This window comes from Gymnodraco acuticeps, unplaced genomic scaffold (genome assembly GCF_902827175.1).
Source record: "Gymnodraco acuticeps unplaced genomic scaffold, fGymAcu1.1, whole genome shotgun sequence".
Lineage (NCBI taxonomy): Eukaryota > Metazoa > Chordata > Actinopteri > Perciformes > Bathydraconidae > Gymnodraco > Gymnodraco acuticeps.
This window is the reverse complement of record NW_022990559.1, coordinates 126,764-139,359: the sequence shown is the minus strand read 5'-3', so window position 1 is coordinate 139,359 and position 12,596 is coordinate 126,764. Positions and strand designations below refer to the sequence as shown.

Here is a 12,596-nt window from a genome sequence, read left to right as displayed (position 1 = left end):
ACTTCCAAAACCATACTAAACATATATTATTAATATGATACATAAAAATAAATTAGACATGTTGCAGTGCACTGTCACAACCTACTGAAAACTCCTTAACATATAGCCAACATTTTGGTAAAACATATTCAACATATTCCACTCAGTTAAACGTTGTAGGCTGGCCCACCGTCATGGTCCAGAAGTAACAGGAAATAAATGTTGAACTACAATTTAAGACCAAATAAAAATGTCTAGGCCACCATGGAAAATGCTGGTAGGGCTGCTCATGTCATCTCTTAAAGATTGTTTGCAAGAAACAACAGCCTGTTTACATGGTCTGGTTTCAGAGATGAGCGCAGGCAGGTGACAATATTGCCACCTGTACTGAAGACCCTCAGCCACGCCCCGACACATGGGGTGACGCCGGCCAATCACAAAGCTTTGATGCGTTCAAGTGCATTATTCTGGCACAGGAAGATTATGTTACAGGACATTAACGATAAAACAGAATATTGTTGTTCTATTTTTAGACACATCTCGCGATCGACTGGTTGGGCACCCCTGGGCTAGATCATAGGTCTGTTGTGGTAGCAAAGTAGTCAGCTGAAGCCACATCTCTCTCAACTTCCCCACGGCATTTGTCATATAGTGCAGGCAGCGCAGACCTGTTGAAATAATACCGAGACGGCATCGCGTAACGCTTGTCCAACGTGTTGACAAGTTGCTTAAAGCCCTGGTTGCTAACAGTGCACATATCTTTAGCGATGTGAAATGTAATGACAAAGTAGGCTACTTGCAAATAGTGGAAATAGTTTTTACCCTTCTTTTTAACGAGTTGCTGCTCTTGTTCTGACATTTTCGCTCACGCTGAACACTCACAACACATGTCACTCCCACGTGGCCGAGTGGGCTTTTAGGGAGGGGCGAAAGCGCACCCAGCAAAATAATCGTATTTTGTCAATTATGCTGTTTTCATAATCGTCGCAAGCCATAATCGTAATCGCGATTAAAATACGATTAATTGCACAGCCCTAGTGCCTACTGTCTTCTGCAATCATGTTTTGTGTCAATCATATTTTTAGAGAGCAGCTGTCAACTTGTTTGACACACATCACTAAAACGCTACTTCTCTCTGTGTACCTTTAGGCCAAAGCTGCAATTGATTTCCTCATAAATTTGACATTTGAGGATTCATGTCCATCAATGTTATATACTGCCTGTTGGATAAACTCCCAGGTGGGGAGACACTGCTTTGTGTAATTGAGGTCAAACACAAAGAAAGCCTTAAAACACAGATCTACTGCACCCAGCAAAGTGTCCGTTTCAATGGCGTTGTCTGACACAATGGTGAAGGTCTGGCATGTTGTCATGTCATCACCAAGACACAAGATGTGCGGGAAGGGTTGAGTTCTCTCTGCTGTCTGTAGGTACTGTACCATGTTGGTGCCCACCTGTTAATTACACAACAGTTACTTGCAATATAACCTGCCATTTAAGTTAAGCATGTTGTTTTTATTATCTTTTTTATTGAAGTATGAAAATGCTAGTATATAAACACAGAAACACCCACCATTATTGAAGTAGAAAAACAAAAGTAAAACTTACTGGTTGGATATTAATGAAGGACTTGCGGGACTCCTCTATGGTGGGTCTGTGGACTTTTCCTCCAATCCTGTAGGACTTTCAAAGCTCGGTCTACGCAATATAAGAAAAATACATATTAACATCAACATTTAAATAGTATATAAAGATTGATATTTCTGAACCAATATTGACTTTTCTGCCCTGGTGTTGAATGGTAAAAACAAGGCGGGAATTGCCTATTATAATCACAGGAAGTGTTGTGACATCTTATCAGAATCTGAATCGTTATTGTCACATCACAGGTTCACAGGTGTAAAACAGTGGGTGACATTTGTTTTTGTGCAAGCTCCATCGTTTTGATTGTTTCCAGAAAGAAAAGGAAGGGGGGGAGCAGGAATCAAAGAAAGACAAAAGGTATCTAATGAAGTGGTTCACAAACTTGTTCATGTATTTATGTATTTGTCAACAGACTCCCATCCGAAAACATGTTGTGCAAGGGACCCCATACAGATGATTGTTAAAATATTAAAAAAATTGCAGATCCACAAGCTCACAACGAGTCTCATTGGGACGCAATGCAAGCATGTACATCTGCTATTTTCAAAGAACCGGTGTGTGTGTGTGTTACATAGTAAGAAATAGCTTACCTGGTGTCATGTCATCAAACACCAAGGGCAGTTTTCCCTCTCGCTGGGCATATGTAAGGATTTGGTCACTCATAGTAGCCCAGTTCTGAAACAGTTTTCCCACTGCCTCTGGATGAAGCTGCTGGAAGTCTTGTGATATCTGATACATTTTGAAAAACATGAAAAACAATAGAACAGTGTTTAAAGAAATGATATGGGCTTGTAGTACCTGTTAGGAAAAGGGTTAGGGGACAATTTGACAGCCAGTGTCACTTCAACAGGTAAATTATTAAATTATTACAAAGTATATACTGTAGGGTCTAAGTGGTTAAACATAAACTTGTAGTGCATTGCAGAGTATCAGTCAAATTGTCACGATCTGTCTGTGTTGTGTTTTGTCTTGTCTAGATCTGTTTTTAGTTTCCTGTTTTATTTTGAAAAGTGTTCACCCACCCACCCACCCCCCCGTCCCCCCGTCCCCCGTCTTGTCTGTTGCTTCCTGTCTCCGTGTTCCCTCCTGCCTGATAACCCAATTGTGTTCACCTTGTGCCTCTGTGTTTTCTCCTCCCTCCTCACCTGTGTCTTTTCTTCCTTCCTGTGTTTTCCCTCCTGTGTCTGATTGTGTTCACCTATTGCCTTTCTGCATTCCCTCCCTGTGTCTTGCCCTGTGATTGCCCCTCTTTGTATTTAGTCAATCAATCAATCAATGAATGTTTATTTATATAGCCCAATATCACAAATGTTACATTTGTCTCAGTGGACTTCACAGTTTGTACAAAATATCAGTATGACAATACAATTTAGTCTTGTCTTCCCCTGTGTTCCTTGTCGGTTCATTGCCTTTCCTGTCACCCTCCATGTTTGTCACTGTCGTTTTTGGCTGGATGCTACCTTGTGCTACCTGCTTTATGGATTCATGGTTTTGTTTTGTTTATTCATTGTCAACAACTTTTTGTAATTAAAGCTCGCCTTTTGTTGCACTTTGAAACCCGCTTTTCCTCAATCTGCATTTGGGTCCTGCCTTACTTCAAATCCTAACACAAATAGAGTATCATTCAAATAGACAAAACCGCAATAGCAAAATAATTTCTTACCATGCCAGGATTGTCTAAAAGCCTAGGGAACTCAGTCAAGATTTCCGGGAGGCTTTTAGATCCATTGCTGCGAATCCACTTGCCTCTATGTAGAGCTGTTTGACTCATGTAGTCCTCAACTTGGGACACTGGATACCTATTGACCTTCATCCATTCAACCATTTCTAGAAGTTTTTCAGGAGGCACATCATATTCTGTTGAATGATAAGTACAGAGGTCCTCAGACTCATTATAGCTGATTTCAAACATTTGGGGTTCTGGCCTACTTGGGAGAGTGTGTGAAAAGTCGCCAATCGGTCCAGCGGTGCCTGAGACTAGCTTTTAGAAGATGGATGGACAGAAGAGTCATGGGACCTAAAATATAATCCCTTGCATTTGTCTATTCTAGCCTGGCGGGGATAATTAATATTGGTTATTAGTATTACCTGGTGTACTAGGGACGGTCTGTTCCTTCTGTTGTTCTTGGTGGCGTGGTCGTTTCAGCATTCTCATGCGCTTCCTGACGTTCCTCAAGCGCTCCTCCAGGAAACCTGTAGCAGGTTTGTGATTTCGGCCAGGTGTGTACCGAGCTCCCTGTAAAAGAGAAAATTTGATTCAGATTAAATTGGCCTGGCGTAAACCATGAAGATGGTTACATGGGATTTTAAGGAGCAATCCAAAAATGTGCGTGTGACTGTGCACTTGGAAAAACGTTTGAGCACATTTCTTTTAGGTGTGTGTGTATGGAGTGTTCTCCTTTATGTGTTGATTGATTAACTTACATAGCCACTGCCTGTACCATCCAAAAGGCAAGGGAATTCATACACCAATGCCACGGCAAGGGCTTTCTTTGTGTCTGTGGATGGCCTGTTAAAATAGACAGTAGAAGTTTGTCAAAGAACGATGAGATGAGACAGTAATCATTGTTACAAATATATGACGATTCAAATCCATGAATTAAACACTGAATTGTGATGCGCTTTTAAAGTGCATTTGAGTTCTGCTGTTCACCGCATGCACTCCTTGGTTGTTGTTGAAGGTGTGTGATAGCCAGTGTTGGACAACAACATCGTACATTTACTTTACTGACATTTCTTATCTCATCTGTTTGAAAGTGTATGTTCACAGAATAATTCATATGCGGCTCACTCATTTATGACTTAACATCTCTGTCTCCTATTGATCAGAGTATATTATAAAGAATAGCCAGTTAATTGAAGCATTATAGCACAGGCCTTTGTCAGATGGTATATTACGCTGTTTTTTTTCTGCTTCGAATAGTTCTCTCTTTTTTCACCATACCTGTGTTTGCATCACTGTAACCAATGAGCACCTGCATGTGTGTATGAGAATGGCCCTGACACCATTTCAGCCCAGATTTACAAACTCCTGGCAGGACAAGCTCAAGCTCAATTCTCGCACTGAATTTAAAAAAAGTGAGTGAGGGACTGCAATATAAGAGGGAAAGAAAGAGAAACTTTAAAACTGTTCAATTGTTATGATGTGTAAAGACTGATATTGTTCTATAATCGGCTGAAACTGTTAAGTCATGATCTGAAACGGTTAACAAAGAAAAAGAGAAACTCAAGCTGCTGCTACACTTTATTTTATTTATCTAAAATTAAGCACTTTTAAGATGCACATATTTTCAAAAGCTATTTTATTTATTAGAGGAAACTGAGTTATTTAGTTTGTTAAAGTTTCACCTATTCTGTTTACAGTTCTGTCATCACATTATTTAATACCATTTGTTAAAACACTGTCGTTTCTTTTGATGTGAAATATTATTTATTTAATTTAAATTAAATGCAATGTTAATTTTGTTCAAAATGTGTTTAGTTAATTTAATAATATATGTATTTTTGAATCAAGTATTCATCTTTATTGTTAGTTTCCACATGCCTAAAACAACCTCAAGCTACATCTAAAAGTTGATGGCTAAATAAGAGCGTTTGAGAAATTGTGCAAGGCATACAGTAATAGTCCGAATAGTCGATTAATCGTTTCATTAATCGATAGATTAATCGATTATCAAATTAGTTATTTGTTGCAGCGCTACCTTGCTCTTTTTAATATATAACAAAATATTTAATAGTAACATCTCAACATTGTCTCAATAAAAATGAACTTACCTTTAAATGTGTCAATCAAGTTCTTAAGCTGCCATGCAGTCAACGTCTCTGTGACAAACGTGTCCATGGTGAAACCCTCTACTAGAATCAAATCAGATTAAGTACATTATAATTTCACAAAACTGTGCAATGTTTTAACATTTATTGTAAGGTACCAAGCTACTAATGTACAGTTACTACAGGGGGTCTGCCAAATCTCTCCATGAAGACATTTTAATCATTCACGAATTATTATTATTTGCCCCTGGCACGACCTAGCTGGTTGGTGTGCTATGCTAAGCTAACCTATGGTAACACGTCGATGGCAGGGAACTAAAATGTTACATTATGTGGTTCGGTGACTCCGGTCACTCACTCCTAAAAATAACTTCAATAGTTGCTAACTTTAATGATTAATGTAATTAATAAATAACTCTAGTAACCTAAACTTACCTACATCAATGAGCTTCTTTGTTGTCTGTCTGTCCGTATGTGTGAAAGCCCGCGCCCGAGCTGCATGCTGGGAAAGAGAGTTGTGACGTAAAAGCCATCTGATTTATACTGCCTTATTGTACATCTAATACTTTTGCACACAAATCCAAAGCTATAGTTCAGACCCATTTATAACTACTAGTAGAACACACGTCTTTGTAAAATAATAATTCATCGCATCACAACGTAAATTCAAGGCTCTTTCACTCATTGACAGAAATGTAAAACATTTGTAGCCGACGTTAACTGCTAATGTTATACTTTGCACAGTCTGTTAAATGCCTACAGATCCCTATTGAACTGTTATCACAACTCATTAAAAAAATATAGGTTACAGAATTGTATAATTATATAAATATAGGTAAAATATAGGTTACATACCTTGTGTTTTGAAAAAGATGATTCCAGAATGATTCAGAAGTGGGAAAATGAATAAAGCAACCTCTGGGTTAAAAATAGCCCAGGCGGGTGTTCAACTGCAATTGAAGCCCTAATAACCCCTTTGACCCAGCATGAACAACCCACCAGTGTGTTTACAGTACCCAAATAACCCATAATTATGACCCAGCCAAATCAACCCAGCAATGTGTTTATAGAAATAACCCAGCATTTTTAAGAGTGTACAAACTGTCTTAATTATTTCTTCCAATTAAGGGTGTTTCAGCCACTATTCACACACATATTTTTTTTAACTCAGGTTATTTCAAATGTTTCATGTTCAGGTTTAGTGCATGACCCTGTTCACATCTAACTTCAACACCTATGTCTCATTCAACAGAAGCTTGCACTGTTACATTGAGACCAGTCTGAAAGCTGTCAAAACATCTCAGACACCTTATAAGACATGCAAACATTAAGTTGGCTCTTGCATGAGAATATGAAACTTCCTCTGCTGTACATGTGTTGCTAGGTTAACCATCTTTATCAAAACTGAAATCATCATTTTTTAGATGGCTATACAATCAAGGTTATCTAACATCAAAATAATCATATCATATATATGATTCATAAACTCATCCAAGCACAGTGGAATGTTTTTTTTTTTGTACCCTGCTGAAGAAAAGAGAAAGTACTACTTCAATCCCTCTGCTTCTCTGATATCTATTTTCCACACAATCAATCGCACATGCCTTCAGACATAATGAGATACATATTCTTTTTATTTTTTTTAAATCTTTTTTTTATTGAGTCAGGCACAATGAGTTTACATTTATACAGTCAATATTTTTATTTATTTTTCCCCTTTCCCCCCCTCCCGGTCCTAGCTAGTAAAATAAATAACTAACTAAATAAAATAGATACCTGTATAGGTAAAAGTAAAGTAATATGAGATACATATTCATTGTCACGAGGAAGCTATACTGCACGGTTACAAATATAATTTATCCTGCTGTAACCTGCTTCTGAAAATGTAACTTAATGAGATCACATCACCCTGCTTGTCTACACTTGACCCTGTTTGACCTCCACTCCTCTCCTGTTGCCTTCTCACTTGCATGCACACTACAGATGATTTGCATCGGGGCTGAAAATTGCAATCACATTCCGAGTCAGACCACTTCTTTATCTGGCTGTGATTACTGGATTGCAGTGTGAGCAAAATGCAGCCTTTGTGAGTACATTGCCACCGTCATTGATTCCTGGTGTGATAAAAATCGTTTGACAAGCGTTTATTGTAGCCCCTTTCATTTTATGATAACAGAAAGATAATGCGCTCAGTAGCAAAGGCCCCTACTCTCAACCTCTCTCCTTTTCTATCTTCTCTATCCACGCACGCACGCACACAGACAGACAGACAGACAGACAGACAGACAGACAGACAGACAGACAGACAGACAGACAGACAGACAGACAGACAGACAGACAGACAGACAGACAGACAGACAGACAGACAGACAGACAGACAGACAGACAGACAGACGACAGACAGACAGACAGACAGACAGACAGACAGACAGACAGACAGACAGACAGACAGACAGACAGACAGACAGACAGACAGACAGACAGACAGACAGACAGACAGACCTTAAAATGAAAAAGGGATATTGAGAGATGCTCCTCTGTAAATCACAGATTCAGGATTGAAGCGTTTACTCTGTTGTCAACACTGTTGTTTGTTTCTTTTCATGTAAGTTCATGTGCAATTGACCGCCTCTGTGCTCTCTACATGCGACCTCTCTCTCCTCTCTATAATGCACACACGCCCAACTCCCTTACGGCCAAGTATTTCTTCTTTCATTCTGTGTAAGGTGATTTATTTTTCCTGTTGTGTACACTTGCAGGGGTCACAGCAAGTCTCCCGAGGGGGGTGTACTTCCTGCTGAACCATCAGGTGATTATCCTCACTACTGTTATAGGTGATACCTGACCTGATGTGCTGAGTTGAACTGTAGCCAAGGGCCAGGGGGATTCTTAATGCCAGAGTTGTTGCAGAGGCCTCTCAAAAGTTCTACCCGATGAAAAGACGTTTAAAATGTAACTGAAAAGGCTCCTCCAAGCCATCTTTTCAGTGTGTGACAGAATTTAAACATGATTGAGTAAGCCGGGTAAATTAGCCAGATAGAAACTGCTGCATCCACACTGAATGCTTTGTTCAGAGGAAGTCGTGCTCAGCAGATCTGTCTGCTGTTTGGCTGTCATCACACCACGGCTAAGACCGGGAACCATCTGCGGGTTGGAGAATAATCGCTTACTGCCATCTGTCTGCCTGTCCGTTTATCTGTCCATTACTTCCTTCCAGTCAGTCTGCCATTCATCTGCTTGTCATGTCTCCATTTGTGTGCTCATCTGAATCATGAGACTGTGGTATGTCTGTGATTATTATCATGACTCTTGTTTCTTTTATTAGAACAAGCCTTCGGGAATGCATGATCAATCAGTTGCTTGGGAAAACTTGTTTTTTTTCCAAACAGTCTTTGAGATGATTCAAATAAAACATCGGGTTATTCACCGAATTCTGATGCCGTGATGCTCAGATTAGCCACAACACTCCCTACTGCCTGACACTTGGAGATCAGAGGCTGTTTGACTAATTACTCTCTAAATGAATTATGACAGGAGTGATGCAGCTTTGTGTTGATAGTAGTGTAAAGCCCCTGGAGGTAAGGGCTGTGTGTCATCACCGGCGTAAACAAAAAACCAACAAATGGCACACTTTGTGGTCACATGACATTCGCAATGATCCAATCACTGTCTATTTCAACATGCGTGGGTTACAAATAATCTGCATAAGCCTTTTTACAATAAATTCATGAAGGTTTAAAAATAAATATTTGCTCAGATGCTTACGGTCTGTCATACAGATGTGCCTTTACAAATATTGCTTGATGTGTTGTTTAGTATGCACATGATGATAACATACAGTAATTGAGCAGCTTTGGAATAAAATGCTACCTTGAAACACACTTGAATAATAATGGCAGACTGCATTCCTGTAGTCTGTATTTGAACACCTGAATGCTCACTTATGGAGAAAATCCACCAGCTGTCTATTTTTATGTTTTGGGGGAAAATCATATTTGTTTTACCTTACAGCAGAAGCATTGTGGATGAGTACTTCAACATAAAAGCTCCCCACTCAGCTCCTGCTGATTTATACTAAACATTTCTATCAACTATAAGCTTGTAAAACAATGAAGTTATATAATTGTATGTTGATATTCTTAAGCAAATGTTCAATGTCATTATTTGTATTAAGCTGATAATTAACCAGCAGGTATATCCTTTAATACAAATGTGTTACCAGTAATTACTTTAACATTTAAAGTAAGTCATCAATTAGTCTCCTTTTGTCAGAATCAGAAACCGGTTTGTCGCCAAGTAGGTTAACATTTACAAGGAATTTGTCTTGGTGCAAATGGCGCATACATAAACACAGTTAAAGAAGAAAAAACAACCTAAAATCCAAACAATTGAAACTATTATACGTTAAGATATGGAAAATGATTTACATCAAATCTGGAAATTGTGAGATTTATTGTAAAAGAACAAGGTATATTAAAATAGACATATAACGTATTTAAAAAAGGTGATTGTGTGCATTATTGAACATATTGGTGATACAAACACAAAGGACAACAAGCCTGACATTGTTTAGTGCATGGTGTTTTCATCTCAATCTACTGCTAGCTAAAAGGACCAATATGCAAAAACATATTAAGGTCACATATAGATTCACCCTCCACCCATAGTAGTTCAGTACCTAGCTTCCCAGACCTTGAACCTATGTTGCTGTGCCAGAGAAAACACATCATTATAAAGAAATCCCACAAGTCAGGATTTATTTCTGGATAGACCTGCCACCATTGTTGTTGGGTTTAGAAGAGCAGTTGTCAAAAGCTCTGATGGAATTAATTATGCTTTTGGTAAATAAAATGATGCTCCACCACAGGATTGTATACTGTATCATCCAAAGAAGTCTCGATATATATTAATGTGCCCAACCGATAATACATCTCACACCAGTATAAGCAATATTGCTGAGTTGTCAATCTCCTCTGAAGCAGTGTTGTTTGAATGCTATCATAATGTACAGACAGTGTATTACACCCCTGTGGCAGAGACCCACTCAGCATGTTTCCGTAACCTACAGAATGATCCTTTCATAAACACCTTACTGTAAGATACAGCACATGAAAGGCTGAGATAGAGGAGGCAGGAGATAAGGGGAGCCTATTTTTAAGTCTAAATCCCCCACAGGAGTTTATTCTGAGTAGAATCCTTTCTTCCCAAACTTGCAATGTCAAGCATACAATCCCTTTATCTCCAAACCATCGCACTGATGCGAGATAGAAGGAGACTGAGGTGGTGATTCTGTAAGAATGTGCCAGCAAACACATGACAGACCTCTTTCCAAAAGCAGTGTCCACTCTTACATTTCACAAACGAGTGGTTGTAGAACCATGTTTATAGTAGATCCATAGACTCGTGTATTTATTAAAAAACTTGAGAAACTAGTGTATATATTGAGCGTATATTGAAAATAATGATTGGTTCATCTGCTGATTCATTTTCTTGAATGTTTGTAGTTAGTAAATTGCCAGAAGATACTGACAAAGACCCAATGGGGCATCTTTGTCTTGGGCTGTCCAATCACCGGACAGTAATTGTGATACTGGATGATGCCAAACCATACTCTCATGTCAACATTTGTCTTGCTTTATACAAATTGTGCACGTGGCAAATAGGGTTTTATCAAGGTTAGGAAAATATCATTGTTAGGGCAAATACATGTTTTGTGAATCTTGAAGATCTCCCTTTCTAAGATGTTTACTTCAAGGTTAGGCAAGTACAACATTTCAGGTGAATACAAAAGATGAACATTAATTAGGTCTTCTTACAAGTCACACCCCACTTACTTTTCACCTCACCACTGCTGTCATTGGCACTGAAATCATGACAACGGACATAAATTGTGAGTTTCAAAACCACCCAATATGGACATAATTCATAAAGATACCAGCTGAACTGACAGGCCAAAACCGACAGATATTACATTTACAAAGATATTCAAATGGAGGAAACAATGAATTATCATATTTGACATGTTGAGACCAGTGATGCGTTTTATCTTTATAAAAATGTCATTAAATTAAAAAACAAAATGGTTGTTCTAAATGAAGCAAACATAATTCAAGTAGTGGGTTTTTCTCTGGAAGTTTTTCCTTGTACGATGTGAGGGTCTAAGGACAGAGGGTGTCGTTTTTCTCATACTGATATTCTGAACAATCTGTGTTGTTGTATTTGCTGTAAAGTGTCTCTACTGTAGGCTAATTTTATTATATGTACAGCACTTTGGCTCAACCAAAAATCCTTTATAAATGTGCTATATAAATAAAACTTGATTTGATTTGAAGTAAAAGCAGGTTTTCATTTGTGCACGTTCTAATGAATGTTTACTTTTGCATTGATTTTATGAACAGTAAATACAATATCACAACTTAAAATAGAAACTTTTAGAATAAGAGATGGGTGATCTACCTTTTTTGAAGCACTCTTCTGTTAGTTGCTAAATTGTTATGCATGTTTAGTGTTTATCAGGAATTATTGTGCTTTAGAAGAACACACCTTTATTCAGGTTTGAGCTCATAAGCCACACAATGAAATACCTTTATTCTCTTCCTGTTCAGACCTTCTGTGTTTTTGTCAGTGTGTGTGAGAGCTGTAATGGCACTGAGTGCACCTTTCTGTGATCAGATGCTCTTATCAGTCATTAAAGACTGCAGTGGGGAAGCAATCATCCCCCCTCAGCTGAGAGAAATGTCAGTGGCCTTACATTTAATGGCTCCTCTACATTACGGTGGGTAGCTATGTTATATAATCAGGAAAGAGGGTGTGTGTGTGCGCGTACGCAGAAGAGGGTGTATTTGGCATACATTTGGCAAGCCGCAATTTCCGAGGCAGATAATTGGACATGGATTCATGCCATGTGTTGACCAAAGCCCCTGGAGCTATGAACTCATTTGTTGGGATGCAGAGCACCTTGTCAGGGTCACGATGTGGAACATCTCCATCCGCTCAACACACACACATACATCATGCCTTCGACTACTTGAGTTCTATCTGATTTGAGTTTATTTGAGATTCATTTCTTCCTTGTAAATAATTAATACGATTTTCTGCGCTAAAGGTTTTAGTTACCAATATTGTGTGATACTCAGGATACACAATATTGTATTTTATTTCCTTTTTATCACCACTCTAAAGTGTCTTTGAGCACCTGAAAA

The 12,596-nt window shown here is 38.6% G+C and overlaps 1 long non-coding RNA gene across 2 annotated transcripts; it reads right to left on the bottom strand.

Annotated features, from left to right (window-relative positions):
* Positions 1-1,017: 1,017 nt before the first annotated feature.
* LOC117553620 lies at positions 1,018-3,850 on the bottom strand. Of its 2 annotated transcripts, XR_004570168.1 has the most exons (5): positions 3,712-3,850; positions 3,287-3,480; positions 2,214-2,352; positions 1,588-1,654; positions 1,018-1,433 (listed from the first exon to the last, which is right to left on the bottom strand). It is a non-coding gene; the product is annotated as an uncharacterized LOC117553620 (long non-coding RNA). The 2 variants fall into 2 exon arrangements; XR_004570167.1 differs by lacking the exon at positions 3,287-3,480 and having other exon boundaries at positions 3,712-3,848.
* Between the last annotated feature and the right edge of the window lie 8,746 nt (positions 3,851-12,596).